Raw genomic sequence first — 13,106 nt, 5'->3', positions numbered from 1 at the left:
AAGAGCAATACAAAATGTACAAGTGATATATTAAAATCATATTTCCAGCTTGAATTTCAATGATGCATTGTGGCAACGATTTTGTGAGAAACATCTTCACCCTTAAATAAAGATTTTCTTAATTCCTTACCTGTGTGCTAATTAGATATCACCTTGTTTTCATATAAAACAGACTTCCACATGAGAAAGCAGCAAGGATGCAGTTTCGTTAATGTTTCCTGGTGTCAACTTGTATTATTTTAGTAGACATTGAAATGAGGATGCATCTTGCTGCCTTTCCAATGAAGCAAGTTTAATTTAGTAATAGGTGAAAAACCATCCTTACAAAGGTGTTAATCAGAGACTTGGCTTTGTGGACACTTTTCAGAGAACAAATTTGTTAGCATAAAAATAAAGCCAGAAAATGAAGAGCTGTTTAATCACTCAATTGGATTTTTCTGCCAGCATATTTTTTTTCTCTGCAACCCACTGCTAAATTGTGCTTCCTAGCTGTTTTTATAAAATCACTGAATCAAATCTAACTCTGATTACATCAGAGAAGGCCAGGTACCCTACACCATAACAGGGGGTTTGAAATTTTGACTTGTCTACTTAAAGATCACCAAAATCTGATAACAAGGTCAATTAGGTCCCTGGATGGGATTGAACCACCAACCTTATGGTTAATAGCCGTACATACTAACTGATTGCGCCACAGAGACACTTTGCGAAAGTCCATACTGACAAAGGCTAATAAGCATTCATCTAAAACGTTTCCTAGAAAAACTTTAAAAAGTCAATAATCTGGAGAGTTTTTGTAAGATGTTTCTTCCATCAACCAACGAAGAAACACATTGGTACTTTCCCATGATGAGTGAGTGCTTCAGGATCTCTTGAACTTACATGTGCAGCAGAGTACTGCAATGGAAGCATGCTGGGCCCATAACCCAGAGGTAGGCAGATTGAAACTATCCTCTGCTATATGCATTTTTTTTTTGTTAATTAAAGTAATCCAAAACTGGGATTGATATTTTGTCTCTTTTATTTTTACTTAAAGTACAATAACTTTTACCATTTTAATTTGTTTTAATAGTATATTGACAGTATTGTTTTCTTTCAAAAATCCACTTCATTTTCTTTACCCTATTATTAAAATGGTAATTGACAAAAACAAACTACATTGTCACCAGAAGAGCAATACAAAATGTACAAGTGATATATTAAAATCATCTTTCCAGCTTGAATTTCAACGATGCATTGGGTCAACAATTTTGTGAGAAACATCTTCACCCTTAAATAAAGATTTTCTTAATTCCTTACCTGTGTGCTAATTAGATATCACCTTGTTTTCACATTAAACAGACTTCCACATGAGAAAGCAGCAAGGATGCAGTGGCGTTAATGTTTCCTGGTGTCAACCTGTATTATTTCAGTAGACATTGAAATGAGGATACATCTTGCTGCCTTTCCAATGAAGCAAGTTTAATTTAGTAATAGGTGAAAAACCATCCCTACAAAGGTGTTAATCAGAGACTTGGCTTTGTGGACACTTTTCAGAGAACAAATTTGTTAGCATAAAAATAAAGCCAGAAAATGAAGAGCTGTTTAATCACGCAATTTGATTTTTTTGCCAGCATATTTCTTTTTCTCTGCAACCCACTGCTAAATTGTGCTTCCTAGATGTTTTTATAAAATCACTGAATCAAATCTAACTCTGATTACATCAGAGAAGGCCAGGTACCCTACACCATAACAGGGGGTATGAAATTTGACTTGTCTACTTAAAGATCACCAAAATCTGATAACAAGGTCAATTACGTCCCTGGGTGGGATTGAACCACCAACCTTTTGGTTAATAGCCGTACACACTAACTGATTGCGCCACAGAGACACTTTGCAAAACTACATACTGACAAATGCTAATAAGCATTCATCTAAAACGTTTCCTAGAAAAACTTTAAAAAGTCAATAATCTGGAGAGTTTTTGTAAGATGTTTCTTCTATCAACCAACGAAGAAACACATTGGTACTTTCCCATGATGAGTGAGTGCTTCAGGATCTCTTGCACTTACATGTGCAGCAGAGTACAGCAATGGAAGCATGCTGGGCCCATTACCCAGAGGTAGGCAGATTGAAACTATCCTCTGCTATATGCATTTTTTTGTTTGTTAATTAAAGTAATCCAAAACTGGGATTGATATTTTGGCTCTTTTATTTTTACTTAAAGTACAATAACTTTTACCATTTTAATTTGTTTTAATAGTATATTGACAGTATTGTTTTCTTTCAAAAATCCACTTAATTTTCTTTACCCTATTATTAAAATGGTAATTGACAAAAACAAACTACATTGTCACCAGAAGAGCAATACAAAATGTACAAGTGATATATTAAAATCATCTTTCCAGCTTGAATTTCAATGATGCATTGGGGCAACGATTTTGTGAGAAACATCTTCACCCTTAAATAAAGATTTTCTTAATTCCTTACCTGTGTGCTAATTAGATATCACCTTGTTTTCACATTAAACAGACTTCCACATGAGAAAGCAGCAAGGATGCAGTGGCGTTAATGTTTCCTGGTGTCAACCTGTATTATTTCAGTAGACATTGAAATGAGGATGCATCTTGCTGCCTTTCCAATGAAGCAAGTTTAATTTAGTAATAGGTGAAAAACCATCCTTACAAAGGTGTTAATCAGAGACTTGGCTTTGTGGACACTTTTCAGAGAACAAATTTGTTAGCATAAAAATAAAGCCAGAAAATAAAGAGCTGTTTAATCACTCAATTGGATTTTTCTGCCAGCATATTTTTTTTCTCTGCAACCCACTGCTAAATTGTGCTTCCTAGCTGTTTTTATAAAATCACTGAATCAAATCTAACTCTGATTACATCAGAGAAGGCCAGGTACCCTACACCATAACAGGGGGTTTGAAATTTTGACTTGTCTACTTAAAGATCACCAAAATCTGATAACAAGGTCAATTAGGTCCCTGGGTGGGATTGAACCACCAACCTTTTGGTTAATAGCCGTACACACTAACTGATTGCGCCACAGAGACACTTTGCAAAAAGTCCATACTGACAAAGGCTAATAAGCATTCATCTAAAACGTTTCCTAGAAAAACTTTAAAAAGTCAATAATCTGGAGAGTTTTTGTAAGATGTTTCTTCCATCAACCAACGAAGAAACACATTGGTACTTTCCCATGATGAGTGAGTGCTTCAGGATCTCTTGAACTTACATGTGCAGCAGAGTACTGCAATGGAAGCATGCTGGGCTCATAACCGAGAGGTAGGCAGATTGAAACTATCCTCTGCTATATGCATTTTTTTTTTGTTAATTAAAGTAATCCAAAACTGGGATTGATATTTTGTCTCTTTTATTTTTACTTAAAGTACAATAACTTTTACCATTTTAATTTGTTTTAATAGTATATTGACAGTATTGTTTTCTTTCAAAAATCCACTTCATTTTCTTTACCCTATTATTAAAATGGTAATTGACAAAAACAAACTACATTGTCACCAGAAGAGCAATACAAAATGTACAAGTGATATATTAAAATCATCTTTCCAGCTTGAATTTCAATGTTGCATTGGGTCAACATTTTTGTGAGAAACATCTTCACCCTTAAATAAAGATTTTCTTAATTCCTTACCTGTGTGCTAATTAGATATCACCTTGTTTTCACATTAAACAGACTTCCACATGAGAAAGCAGCAAGGATGCAGTGGCGTTAATGTTTCCTGGTGTCAACTTGTATTATTTCAGTAGACATTGAAATGAGGATGCATCTTGCTGCCTTTCCAATGAAGCAAGTTTAATTTAGTAATAGGTGAAAAACCATCCTTACAAAGGTGTTAATCAGAGACTTGGCTTTGTGGACACTTTTCAGAGAACAAATTTGTTAGCATAAAAATAAAGCCAGAAAATGAAGAGCTGTTTAATCACTCGATTGGATTTTTCTGCCAGCATATTTTTTTTCTCTGCAACCCACTGCTAAATTGTGCTTCCTAGCTGTTTTTTATAAAATCACTGAATCAAATCTAACTCTGATTACATCAGAGAAGGCCATGTACCCTACACCATAAGAGGAGGTTTGAAATTTTGACTTGTCTCCTTAAATATCACCAAAATCTGATCACAAGGTTAATTACGTCCCTGGGTGGGATTGAACCACCAACATTTTGGTTAATAGCCAAACACACTAACCGATTGCGCCACAGAGACACTTTGCAAAAGTCCATACTGACAAAGGCTAATAAGCATTCATCTAAAACGTTTCCTAGAAAAACTTTAAAAAGTCAATAATCTGGAGAGTTTTTGTAAGATGTTTCTTCCATCAACCAACGAAGAAACACATTGGTACTTTCCCATGATGAGTGAGTGCTTCAGGATCTCTTGCACTTACATGTGCAGCAGAGTACTGCAATGGAAGCATGCTGGGCCCATAACCCAGAGGTAGGCAGATTGAAACTATCCTCTGCTATATGCATTTTTTTTGTTAATTAAAGTAATCCAAAACTGGGATTGATATTTTGTCTCTTTTATTTTTACTTAAAGTACAATAACTTTTACCATTTTAATTTGTTTTAATAGTATATTGACAGTATTGTTTTCTTTCAAAAATCCACTTCATTTTCTTTACCCTATTATTAAAATGGTAATTGACAAAAACAAACTACATTGTCACCAGAAGAGCAATACAAAATGTACAAGTGATATATTAAAATCATCTTTCCAGCTTGAATTTCAATGTTGCATTGGGTCAACATTTTTGTGAGAAACATCTTCACCCTTAAATAAAGATTTTCTTAATTCCTTACCTGTGTGCTAATTAGATATCACCTTGTTTTCACATTAAACAGACTTCCACATGAGAAAGCAGCAAGGATGCAGTGGCGTTAATGTTTCCTGGTGTCAACTTGTATTATTTCAGTAGACATTGAAATGAGGATGCATCTTGCTGCCTTTCCAATGAAGCAAGTTTAATTTAGTAATAGGTGAAAAACCATCCTTACAAAGGTGTTAATCAGAGACTTGGCTTTGTGGACACTTTTCAGAGAACAAATTTGTTAGCATAAAAATAAAGCCAGAAAATGAAGAGCTGTTTAATCACTCGATTGGATTTTTCTGCCAGCATATTTTTTTTCTCTGCAACCCACTGCTAAATTGTGCTTCCTAGCTGTTTTTTATAAAATCACTGAATCAAATCTAACTCTGATTACATCAGAGAAGGCCATGTACCCTACACCATAAGAGGAGGTTTGAAATTTTGACTTGTCTCCTTAAATATCACCAAAATCTGATCACAAGGTTAATTACGTCCCTGGGTGGGATTGAACCACCAACATTTTGGTTAATAGCCAAACACACTAACCGATTGCGCCACAGAGACACTTTGCAAAAGTCCATACTGACAAAGGCTAATAAGCATTCATCTAAAACGTTTCCTAGAAAAACTTTAAAAAGTCAATAATCTGGAGAGTTTTTGTAAGATGTTTCTTCCATCAACCAACGAAGAAACACATTGGTACTTTCCCATGATGAGTGAGTGCTTCAGGATCTCTTGCACTTACATGTGCAGCAGAGTACTGCAATGGAAGCATGCTGGGCCCATAACCCAGAGGTAGGCAGATTGAAACTATCCTCTGCTATATGCATTTTTTTTGTTAAAGTAATCCAAAACTGGGATTGATATTTTGTCTCTTTTATTTTTACTTAAAGTACAATAACTTTTACCATTTTAATTTGTTTTAATAGTATATTGACAGTATTGTTTTCTTTCAAAAATCAACTTCATTTTCTTTACCCTATTATTAAAATGGTAATTGACAAAAACAAACTACATTGTCACCAGAAGAGCAATACAAAATGTACAAGTGATATATTAAAATCATCTTTCCAGCTTGAATTTCAATGATGCATTGGGTCAACAATTTTGTGAGAAACATCTTCACCCTTAAATAAAGATTTTCTTAATTCCTTACCTGTGTGCTAATTAGATATCACCTTGTTTTCACATTAAACAGACTTCCACATGAGAAAGCAGCAAGGATGCAGTGGCGTTAATGTTTCCTGGTGTCAACCTGTATTATTTCAGTAGACATTGAAATGAGGATACATCTTGCTGCCTTTCCAATGAAGCAAGTTTAATTTAGTAATAGGTGAAAAACCATCCCTACAAAGGTGTTAATCAGAGACTTGGCTTTGTGGACACTTTTCAGAGAACAAATTTGTTAGCATAAAAATAAAGCCAGAAAATGAAGAGCTGTTTAATCACGCAATTTGATTTTTTTGCCAGCATATTTCTTTTTCTCTGCAACCCACTGCTAAATTGTGCTTCCTAGATGTTTTTTATAAAATCACTGAATCAAATCTAACTCTGATTACATCAGAGAAGGCCAGGTACCCTACACCATAACAGGGGGTTTGAAAATTTGACTGGTCTACTTAAAGATCACCAAAATCTGATAACAAGGTCAATTAGGTCCCTGGATGGGATTGAACCACCAACCTTATGGTTAATAGCCGTACATACTAACTGATTGCGCCACAGAGACACTTTGCAAAATTCCATACTGACAAAGGCTAATAAGCATTCATCTAAAACGTTTCCTAGAAAAACTTTAAAAAGTCAATAATCTGGAGAGTTTTTGTAAGATGTTTCTTCCATCAACCAACGAAGAAACACATTGGTACTTTCCCATGATGAGTGAGTGCTTCAGGATCTCTTGCACTTACATGTGCAGCAGAGTACTGCAATGGAAGCATGCTGGGCCCATAACCCAGAGGTAGGCAGATTGAAACTATCCTCTGCTATATGCATTTTTTTTGTTAATTAAAGTAATCCAAAACTGGGATTGATATTTTGTCTCTTTTATTTTTACTTAAAGTACAATAACTTTTACCATTTTAATTTGTTTTAATAGTATATTGACAGTATTGTTTTCTTTCAAAAATCCACTTCATTTTCTTTACCCTATTATTAAAATGGTAATTGACAAAAACAAACTACATTGTCACCAGAAGAGCAATACAAAATGTACAAGTGATATATTAAAATCATATTTCCAGCTTGAATTTCAATGATGCATTGGGGCAACGATTTTGTGAGAAACATCTTCACCCTTAAATAAAGATTTTCTTAATTCCTTACCTGTGTGCTAATTAGATATCACCTTGTTTTCATATTAAACAGACTTCCACATGAGAAAGCAGCAAGGATGCAGTGGCGTTAATGTTTCCTGGTGTCAACTTGTATTATTTCAGTAGACATTGAAATGAGGATGCATCTTGCTGCCTTTCCAATGAAGCAAGTTTAATTTAGTAATAGGTGAAAAACCATCCTTACAAAGGTGTTAATCAGAGACTTGGCTTTGTGGACACTTTTCAGAGAACAAATTTGTTAGCATAAAAATAAAGCCAGAAAATGAAGAGCTGTTTAATCACTCAATTGGATTTTTCTGCCAGCATATTTTTTTTCTCTGCAACCCACTGCTAAATTGTGCTTCCTAGCTGTTTTTATAAAATCACTGAATCAAATCTAACTCTGATTACATCAGAGAAGGCCAGGTACCCTACACCATAACAGGGGGTTTGAAATTTTGACTTGTCTACTTAAAGATCACCAAAATCTGATAACAAGGTCAATTAGGTCCCTCGGTGGGATTGAACCACCAACCTTATGGTTAATAGCCATACATACTAACTGATTGCGCCACAGAAACACTTTGCAAAAGTCCATACTGACAAAGGCTAATAAGCATTCATCTAAAACGTTTCCTAGAAAAACTTTAAAAAGTCAATAATCTGGAGAGTTTTTGTAAGATGTTTCTTCCATCAACCAACGAAGAAACACATTGGTACTTTCCCATGATGAGTGAGTGCTTCAGGATCTCTTGCACTTACATGTGCAGCAGAGTACTGCAATGGAAGCATGCTGGGCCCATAACCCAGAGGTAGGCAGATTGAAACTATCCTCTGCTATATGCATTTTTTTGTTTGTTAATTAAAGTAATCCAAAACTGGGATTGATATTTTGTCTCTTTTATTTTTACTTTAAGTACAATAACTTTTACCATTTTAATTTGTTTTAATAGTATATTGACAGTATTGTTTTCTTTCAAAAATCCACTTCATTTTCTTTACCCTATTATTAAAATGGTAATTGACAAAAACAAACTACATTGTCACCAGAAGAGCAATACAAAATGTACAAGTGATATATTAAAATCATCTTTCCAGCTTGAATTTCAATGATGCATTGGGGCAACGATTTTGTGAGAAACATCTTCACCCTTAAATAAAGATTTTCTTAATTCCTTACCTGTGTGCTAATTAGATATCACCTTGTTTTCACATTAAACAGACTTCCACATGAGAAAGCAGCAAGGATGCAGTGGCGTTAATGTTTCCTGGTGTCAACCTGTATTATTTCAGTAGACATTGAAATGAGGATACATCTTGCTGCCTTTCCAATGAAGCAAGTTTAATTTAGTAATAGGTGAAAAACCATCCCTACAAAGGTGTTAATCAGAGACTTGGCTTTGTGGACACTTTTCAGAGAACAAATTTGTTAGCATAAAAATAAAGCCAGAAAATGAAGAGCTGTTTAATCACGCAATTTGGTTTTTTTGCCAGCATATTTCTTTTTCTCTGCAACCCACTCCTAAATTGTGCTTCCTAGATGTTTTTATAAAATCACTGAATCAAATCTAACTCTGATTACATCAGAGAAGGCCAGGTACCCTACACCATAACAGGGGGTATGAAATTTGACTTGTCTACTTAAAGATCACCAAAATCTGATAACAATGTCAATTACGTCCCTGGGTGGGATTGAACCACCAACCTTTTGGTTAATAGCCATACACACTAACTGATTGCGCCACAGAGACACTTTGCAAAAAGTACTTACTGACAAATGCTAATAAGCATTCATCTAAAATGTTTCCTAGAAAAACGTAAAAAAGTCAATAATCTGGAGAGTTTTTGTAAGATGTTTCTTCTATCAACCAACGAAGAAACACATTGGTACTTTCCCATGATGAGTGAGTGCTTCAGGATCTCTTGCACTTACATGTGCAGCAGAGTACAGCAATGGAAGCATGCTGGGCCCATAACCCAGAGGTAGGCAGATTGAAACTATCCTCTGCTATATGCATTTTTTTGTTTGTTAATTAAAGTAATCCAAAACTGGGATTGATATTTTGGCTCTTTTATTTTTACTTAAAGTACAATAACTTTTACCATTTTAATTTGTTTTAATAGTATATTGACAGTATTGTTTTCTTTCAAAAATCCACTTAATTTTCTTTACCCTATTATTAAAATGGTAATTGACAAAAACAAACTACATTGTCACCAGAAGAGCAATACAAAATGTACAAGTGATATATTAAAATCATCTTTCCAGCTTGAATTTCAATGATGCATTGGGGCAACGATTTTGTGAGAAACATCTTCACCCTTAAATAAAGATTTTCTTAATTCCTTACCTGTGTGCTAATTAGATATCACCTTGTTTTCACATTAAACAGACTTCCACATGAGAAAGCAGCAAGGATGCAGTGGCGTTAATGTTTCCTGGTGTCAACCTGTATTATTTCAGTAGACATTGAAATGAGGATGCATCTTGCTGCCTTTCCAATGAAGCAAGTTTAATTTAGTAATAGGTGAAAAGCCATCCTTACAAAGGTGTTAATCAGAGACTTGGCTTTGTGGACACTTTTCAGAGAACAAATTTGTTAGCATAAAAATAAAGCCAGAAAATGAAGAGCTGTTTAATCACTCAATTGGATTTTTCTGCCAGCATATTTTTTTTCTCTGCAACCCACTGCTAAATTGTGCTTCCTAGCTGTTTTTATAAAATCACTGAATCAAATCTAACTCTGATTACATCAGAGAAGGCCAGGTACCCTACACCATAACAGGGGGTTTGAAATTATGACTTGTCTACTTAAAGATCACCAAAATCTGATAACAAGGTCAATTAGGTCCCTAGGTGGGATTGAACCACCAACCTTTTGGTTAATAGCCGTACACACTAACTGATTGCGCCACAGAGACACTTTGCAAAAAGTCCATACTGACAAAGGCTAATAAGCATTCATCTAAAACGTTTCCTAGAAAAACTTTAAAAAGTCAATAATCTGGAGAGTTTTTGTAAGATGTTTCTTCCATCAACCAACGAAGAAACACATTGGTACTTTCCCATGATGAGTGAGTGCTTCAGGATCTCTTGAACTTACATGTGCAGCAGAGTACTGCAATGGAAGCATGCTGGGCTCATAACCGAGAGGTAGGCAGATTGAAACTATCCTCTGCTATATGCATTTTTTTTTTTGTTAATTAAAGTAATCCAAAACTGGGATTGATATTTTGTCTCTTTTATTTTTACTTAAAGTACAATAACTTTTACCATTTTAATTTGTTTTAATAGTGTATTGACAGTATTGTTTTCTTTCAAAAATCCACTTCATTTTCTTTACCCTATTATTAAAATGGTAATTGACAAAAACAAACTACATTGTCACCAGAAGAGCAATACAAAATGTACAAGTGATATATTAAAATCATCTTTCCAGCTTGAATTTCAATGTTGCATTGGGTCAACAATTTTGTGAGAAACATCTTCACCCTTAAATAAAGATTTTCTTAATTCCTTACCTGTGTGCTAATTAGATATCACCTTGTTTTCACATTAAACAGACTTCCACATGAGAAAGCAGCAAGGATGCAGTGGCGTTAATGTTTCCTGGTGTCAACTTGTATTATTTCAGTAGACATTGAAATGAGGATGCATCTTGCTGCCTTTCCAATGAAGCAAGTTTAATTTAGTAATAGGTGAAAAACCATCCTTACAAAGGTGTTAATCAGAGACTTGGCTTTGTGGACACTTTTCAGAGAACAAATTTGTTAGCATAAAAATAAAGCCAGAAAATGAAGAGCTGTTTAATCACTCGATTGGATTTTTCTGCCAGCATATTTTTTTTCTCTGCAACCCACTGCTAAATTGTGCTTCCTAGCTGTTTTTTATAAAATCACTGAATCAAATCTAACTCTGATTACATCAGAGAAGGCCATGTACCCTACACCATAAGAGGAGGTTTGAAATTTTGACTTGTCTCCTTAAATATCACCAAAATCTGATCACAAGGTTAATTACGTCCCTGGGTGGGATTGAACCACCAACATTTTGGTTAATAGCCAAACACACTAACCGATTGCGCCACAGAGACACTTTGCAAAAGTCCATACTGACAAAGGCTAATAAGCATTCATCTAAAACGTTTCCTAGAAAAACTTTAAAAAGTCAATAATCTGGAGAGTTTTTGTAAGATGTTTCTTCCATCAACCAACGAAGAAACACATTGGTACTTTCCCATGATGAGTGAGTGCTTCAGGATCTCTTGCACTTACATGTGCAGCAGAGTACTGCAATGGAAGCATGCTGGGCCCATAACCCAGAGGTAGGCAGATTGAAACTATCCTCTGCTATATGCATTTTTTTTGTTAATTAAAGTAATCCAAAACTGGGATTGATATTTTGTCTCTTTTATTTTTACTTAAAGTACAATAACTTTTACCATTTTAATTTGTTTTAATAGTATATTGACAGTATTGTTTTCTTTCAAAAATCAACTTCATTTTCTTTACCCTATTATTAAAATGGTAATTGACAAAAACAAACTACATTGTCACCAGAAGAGCAATACAAAATGTACAAGTGATATATTAAAATCATCTTTCCAGCTTGAATTTCAATGATGCATTGGGTCAACAATTTTGTGAGAAACATCTTCACCCTTAAATAAAGATTTTCTTAATTCCTTACCTGTGTGCTAATTAGATATCACCTTGTTTTCACATTAAACAGACTTCCACATGAGAAAGCAGCAAGGATGCAGTGGCGTTAATGTTTCCTGGTGTCAACCTGTATTATTTCAGTAGACATTGAAATGAGGATACATCTTGCTGCCTTTCCAATGAAGCAAGTTTAATTTAGTAATAGGTGAAAAACCATCCCTACAAAGGTGTTAATCAGAGACTTGGCTTTGTGGACACTTTTCAGAGAACAAATTTGTTAGCATAAAAATAAAGCCAGAAAATGAAGAGCTGTTTAATCACGCAATTTGATTTTTTTGCCAGCATATTTCTTTTTCTCTGCAACCCACTGCTAAATTGTGCTTCCTAGCTGTTTTTTATAAAATCACTGAATCAAATCTAACTCTGATTACATCAGAGAAGGCCAGGTACCCTACACCATAACAGGGGGTTTGAAATTTTGACTTGTCTACTTAAAGATCACCAAAATCTGATAACAAGGTCAATTAGGTCCCTGGATGGGATTGAACCACCAACCTTATGGTTAATAGCCGTACATACTAACTGATTGCGCCACAGAGACACTTTGCAAAATTCCATACTGACAAAGGCTAATAAGCATTCATCTAAAACGTTTCCTAGAAAAACTTTAAAAAGTCAATAATCTGGAGAGTTTTTGTAAGATGTTTCTTCCATCAACCAACGAAGAAACACATTGGTACTTTCCCATGATGAGTGAGTGCTTCAGGATCTCTTGCACTTACATGTGCAGCAGAGTACTGCAATGGAAGCATGCTGGGCCCATAACCCAGAGGTAGGCAGATTGAAACTATCCTCTGCTATATGCATTTTTTTTGTTAATTAAAGTAATCCAAAACTGGGATTGATATTTTGTCTCTTTTATTTTTACTTAAAGTACAATAACTTTTACCATTTTAATTTGTTTTAATAGTATATTGACAGTATTGTTTTCTTTCAAAAATCCACTTCATTTTCTTTACCCTATTATTAAAATGGTAATTGACAAAAACAAACTACATTGTCACCAGAAGAGCAATACAAAATGTACAAGTGATATATTAAAATCATATTTCCAGCTTGAATTTCAATGATGCATTGGGGCAACGATTTTGTGAGAAACATCTTCACCCTTAAATAAAGATTTTCTTAATTCCTTACCTGTGTGCTAATTAGATATCACCTTGTTTTCATATTAAACAGACTTCCACATGAGAAAGCAGCAAGGATGCAGTGGCGTTAATGTTTCCTGGTGTCAACTTGTATTATTTCAGTAGA

The 13,106-nt window shown here is 34.6% G+C and overlaps 3 non-coding genes across 3 annotated transcripts; all 3 read right to left on the bottom strand.

Annotated features, from left to right (window-relative positions):
• Window positions 1-4,137: 4,137 nt before the first annotated feature.
• TRNAN-AUU (transfer RNA asparagine (anticodon AUU)) lies at window positions 4,138-4,211 on the bottom strand. The gene has a single exon. It is a non-coding gene; the product is annotated as a tRNA-Asn (tRNA).
• Window positions 4,212-5,305: 1,094 nt separating this feature from the next.
• On the bottom strand, window positions 5,306-5,379 carry TRNAN-AUU (transfer RNA asparagine (anticodon AUU)). Its single transcript has one exon. It is a non-coding gene; the product is annotated as a tRNA-Asn (tRNA).
• A 5,771-nt stretch (window positions 5,380-11,150) lies between these two features.
• Window positions 11,151-11,224, bottom strand: TRNAN-AUU (transfer RNA asparagine (anticodon AUU)). The gene has a single exon. It is a non-coding gene; the product is annotated as a tRNA-Asn (tRNA).
• Window positions 11,225-13,106: the final 1,882 nt, after the last annotated feature.

Source organism: Pseudophryne corroboree, unplaced genomic scaffold (genome assembly GCF_028390025.1).
Source record: "Pseudophryne corroboree isolate aPseCor3 unplaced genomic scaffold, aPseCor3.hap2 scaffold_1742, whole genome shotgun sequence".
Taxonomy (NCBI): domain Eukaryota; kingdom Metazoa; phylum Chordata; class Amphibia; order Anura; family Myobatrachidae; genus Pseudophryne; species Pseudophryne corroboree.
Note: the sequence above shows the minus strand (reverse complement) of the source record. Positions and strands in the feature narration are given on the sequence as shown.